A 5,609-nucleotide genomic window follows, 5' to 3' on the forward strand; every position below is an offset into this window, starting at 1 on the left:
GGTGGAAATTGAATTTCGCAAGTATTTTTTTTTTGCTACCTTCCCCCGCACCTTCCACACACCACCCCTCCGCGCACAATGACATATTAATTTCAAATATAGAAAAGTGCTCGACAAAGCGCGAACCGAGAGTACAAACCCCATCCTTGAGGGCTCTTCAGCTGATCCCTGCGCCACCTCTTGCCGTATCTGTATCTGTATCCGTGTCTGTATTTATATTTGTATCTGCGCATCTATCTATCTTTCTATCTGTATATCTGGTTACGGCCTAACGAGTTGCAGCATCTCATTCATTATACGACGATTTGCAGTATTATGGCCTCGTTTGCAGCTCTCCCGCCTGCTGCCTGCCCCACCACCACCGCTTGTCTTTGGCGGTTGGGGCGTGGCAAGCACTCATCAAATATAACGTTTCTTTTTTTTTCCTTTTCCATTTTGTAAAATTTGCATTAAGTGAAGTAGTCATCAGTTAACATCAGCATCAACATCATCCACATAATCATCATCCCCCTTCCTCCCCGTCCTGCCGCCTCGTCTATCGACCGACGCAGCAAATTTTGAATTCAATGGACGAGGACAGCCTTCGGGTGCCGTGGGGTGTGGGTTGTGGGGTGGTATGGGTCCTCAAGGGGTTCTCTCAAGCGGGCTGGTGCGGTGGCGGCATTGTTTGCCCAAGAGGAGCTCCTCTCCGCTCCGCTCCGCTCCAAGACTCAACCTCATTTGGACCAGAAATATGCCAACCGTTCTCGACGAGCACTCGGCATAATAGTGAGCAGGGAGCTTGCAGCGGGGCCAGAAGACAGAGGCTGAGATGGGGAGGAGGAGCACTGTTGCGCTTCAGTTGCCTGTTAGTTTGAACGCAAAATCAGCGACATTATAATCGTCCTCATTAACGGTGCGCCGTCGTTTTCGTCCTCGTCCTCGTCATCATCATCATCATCATCGTTAATATCCTGGAAAACCTACCTCGTCAACTCATCAGCGTCATTAGCGAAGAAGCTGCAGCGGAAGGAAAGGAAAAAAAAGCATTTTCAGAATGGGTTCGGGGCGAGTCGAGCATTGCAATGCGCTATAAAAAGCGGTTGGAAAGGGATTAGGTGGGGCACCAGCAGCAAGAAAGATCTCGCAAAAGGACTACGATGCTTTTGAGACAATCTAAGCTTCTGTTTGGCTGCTATCTATGATCACTTCTGCAAAGATACTTGGATAATCCTTTGGAATAAAACTCCAGGCTGAAGCAAACTGATCGAAGTTGCAGGATAGCTGAAAGACATCAGATTTTGTAGGGTTCTTTAACCGACCGCGCTTACTCAATCCATCTCAATCCAATCCAATCCAATCCAATTCATCGCTACCTGGCAAGTTCGTTGAGTTTTTCAATTGATAATACACTTGACTGAATCCAGCACACCCCCAGCACCTGCTCCTGCCCCTGCACTTGTCCCAATCCAATACAGTCGGAGTCGCAGCAGCAGTCCCCATCCATTGAATGCCCATTCAGACAATTGCACAGCCCATCATCGCATATAGAATCGCTGGAATCCAAGTTGCTCCCCAGTCCACAGTCCTCAGCTCTCCGCAGTCCGTAAGTCAGTCGGTTTGTCAATCAGTCAGTCAGTCAGTCAGTCAATTGGGGAACGCAATTTTCTATTGGCAGTCAGTGACAGGAAGGCAGCAGGATGCCGAAGGATGCCCCAGGCCAGAGCTGATGTGGATGTGACTGTCGATGATGATGATGATGATTCTGGGAAGGAGAAATCGAAAAGAAATATTATTTCAGCGACTCGTTTTTTTCGCTATTTATTATTATATTGTAGCTCTTAAGTGCACTTTCAAGGGGTTGTGTAAATTATTCAGCTTAATTCGGAATTCTGGCATTATTTGCAGACCGAAAAGCCACCAGCCACCATCCACCACCCACCAGACTGGGCCTGTCGTTCCTTCATTTTGCTTTGACTCAATTCGATTCGATTCGCCTTGGGTGCCCCTTGTTGTCCTTGTTGGTGCTCATATTTCGCTAATGGCTGCCTGCCAGGACCACCTCCATAATCCTGCTGCTGCTGCTGCTGCTGCAACAACTCCTCCTCCTTCTGCCTCTTTTTGTTGCTGCTGCTGCTGCTGCTGCTGTTGTGGGTTGGTCGTTGCATTGCGCACAGGAAGTCATTATGGCGCACAACTGCAATGGGGAATTATATTGACTGTTGTCCTTTCTTTCGGTCGTTTCACCAAATTGAATTATATCGAATTTTTTGTCTATTCCCATAGCGGGCGCCCAAAGTAATGGATGGCTCCGAGAGTGCCGATGGAGACTGGGGGAGGGCAACCAATTACACGGTAGCACTGCAGATTTGAGAGGTTTAAATAGGTGGAAAATTGTATAACATTTTGATTGTGCTGTATTTAGCAATGGGACATTTAATTAAAACGCAATCGAAACACTCGAATTAATTAATCACATCTCTACCGAAACACCGAACAAATATGAACTGAAACTTCTCGGCATAAATTAGGGCAATAAAGAGAGACGCCAAAGGTATGCAGGTCAAGTCAGTGAGCAAACGACAAGGACACGCCTTCAGCATTTATACCATGGCCGCCAGGTCATTGTTCATTCATTTGAAAAGATCGTTGGACCCACTTGCATAAAAACTCATGATAGTTCAACAAAATGTTAAGAAATATATTTACACTGATATTTTCCCCACCTAGAGCAGCAGATCTTGAATGGGTCTCCACTGCGCAGCGAGCACAGATCCCTCCAGCGTTGTGGTGGATTGCCAGACAACGAGAGTGAGCAGATGATTTCTACAATTATTAAGTCATAGATAAACGCTTCATATAGAAACACGCTTAGATCATCGAGTTAAAATGTTGCACAAATTGGAAGGGGAAGTGTAATTCGCACTGCCAAGTGCAATATCAACAGTTGAACAGTCAACATGGCCCCCAAGTGGAAATGGGAATCGTAATAGAAATTCGTTTAGCTGCAATCGCTCAAGGATCCTGTGCTGCCGGCTGCATGTCAGCGGCAGGCGGTGGAGTCATGGAATCGTAATGGCCAAACGTTGCACGCACACAATACGCATTCTTGTGATGATTGCACAATAAATATGGCACAGGGGAGATCTGGCAGCCCATGCCCCATGCACCTGTCAGACTTCAGCAGCGGCTTTGATTTGATTCGATTTAATAACTTCTGTCAAGCGCACACACTCGCAGCTCTTGTGGAAATGCCTTGCTGTTGCGTGCATTTGACAGGCTACACCGCCCAGCCCCGCCCATCCTGGCGCCACTCGAAGCTGCCAATATTTGCCCTGCAACAACTTATTTACGATGGGGATCTGTGGGTAGGGGCAGGCTGACTTCGATGCGTTGCCATTGTCGAGCAAATAACTTCAGACCGAGACGGAGACAGAGCTGGAAGCGGAACCGGAGTCCGTGGTGGAGCAAATGGCAAACGGTAATAGAAAATGTCAAATGCCATTTTCCAGGATGCTGTTGATGATGATGCGGCGAAACCTGTTGATTTTTCGATTTAAATTGAAGCTCAGAATAGTCTTTGAGTGTCAAAGTGTTGTAATACTTCGTCAGTCAGGGTGAATGCGAAACATTCTTGAGGAAAAATGTTAATTTCGATGATCGATCTCACATTTGAAGAATGTTTTTGTACGGAGTTTGCAGTGGTGTTTCCTCTACATGGGGACAGTCACCCCTGAACCAAAGATTGTTCTAATGATGATAAACCAATAACAGACCTCATTTCGTACCCCATGCTATAACCAGGGGCATTCATTCGACATGGGCTTCCCCCGCCTGCCCGCCTGCTCGGGTGCCACTTCAGAGGCTACGTGTCAGAATTGGTTGACATGTTTGCCGTTGTCTGTGTCTGTCCTCCCGGTGACGTGAAATGTTTGCACTTCATCCTATTGTCCGTCGACTGTCTACCATCTACCATCTACCATCAGCGATGTTGTCGATGTTTTCGTTGATAAAAAGGCCTTTTGTATCTGGTATCTATCAGATACTGCCACCAGCCCCTATTCTATTCCCGATATTCCCCTCCGATCCTATCCGTCTATCATCGCGCTTCTCTATTTATTTGCTCACGCCGACAGATGTTGCATTTGTTGCTATTCTCCCATTCACGCTTTTCCACATAATTCTGGTTGTAGGCAAGCGACTTTTCTGCTCTGCTCTGTTCTGTTTCGTTCTGTTTGTGTTCTGGGAAATGTGAAAGTATCTCAGGGATACAAAATTACTCAATTTCACCTCACCAGCTGGAAGTAGCGGCCAGGTGCCGCCTCAGCGCCTGTGGGGGAACTGTGCGGGGTGTGCACACCCATTCAGCATTTTTCCATTCTGCTCCATCGGCAGAAACACAAACACAGCGAAAGGTTCGCATTTGCATAAGGCCGACAAGGAGATTTCTCCACAAACAGTCCAGACAAATTTTCCTCAGCTTCCTCAGTCAAAGAGATTTATTTCTCATCCCCTTCCCCTGTGTAATCCAAAATTAATTCATTTACAAATTTTACTCTGTGCGGCGGATGGTAAAAAGTGCCGTTAAGCAATTTTCATTCATATGCAAAGAGGTCGTGTCCGAGCGATTTCTTTTTCTATTCACCGAATCTTGACCAATCTTAACGCTGCCAAAGGGCAGCGCAGGTGGTTGGCTACGAGCCACGGGGCATACCAAGCCAGAATGCAATTAAATTTATGTTATATTAAAAGACAAGACATAAGTACATACATACATATGTAAATATGTACATACATACGAGTTTTTATGTAAAATTTATGGACAATCATTGATGGCTGACGCACCTAATAAATAAAATAAAATCAAGATATTAAGCAAATGACAAGAAATGGGCTGACTTCGAGACTACAAAGACATTGAATGAGGAGCAAATGCTGTTTCAATTTTCGTTTGAAGCTTTTAGGTATGGTCGAGCGGGGCTACTACTAGGCTACATCAATGCTCTTTAAATCTATACTTCGCCACTGAAATGTCTCGGCCGGCCAGCGCTAAAGCCTTTGGCGCTTCACATTGTGGGCCGAAAATATCTCCTTAAAGTCTCTATTAATTCGGTTTACTTGAATATGGAAATGTTCGATAATCCGCCTTCGGATGAACAACACACTCAAAAAAAAAAGGAGCGCAATTTCAACTGACTTTTTTTTAAATAAAATACAAATCACGAAAACGGGTTACGTCGCACGACTGCACTCGAATTCTGACTATCGATACTACGAAAACCAGGTCTTAAATCTCTTTTCTATCATTTTGATAAGTTCAGAAAATGTCGAAGTAATTTGCCGGAAAAAAACTTTCAATAGCAAAATAGCAAATATAGGTTTAGTTGTCTATGTCTATAGTTGTCACATAGAACGGCTAGTTTCACCAGGATACTCGCACGAAATATAACGGTAAATTGATAAGGAAGTAGATGAAAGACTAAAATTTTCACCTAATTTGGAAGTTTTTTTCTCTCCTGATCAGGGATCGAATGGGGATAGCTTTTACGTAAAGGATATGAGTCTTGTCAACAATTTTAAGAAGTTAAACCATTACATAATTGCATCAGACAGGCCTGTAGCGAGCTTTA

The sequence above is a fragment of the Drosophila subobscura genome, chromosome A, assembly GCF_008121235.1.
Source record: "Drosophila subobscura isolate 14011-0131.10 chromosome A, UCBerk_Dsub_1.0, whole genome shotgun sequence".
NCBI lineage: Eukaryota > Metazoa > Arthropoda > Insecta > Diptera > Drosophilidae > Drosophila > Drosophila subobscura.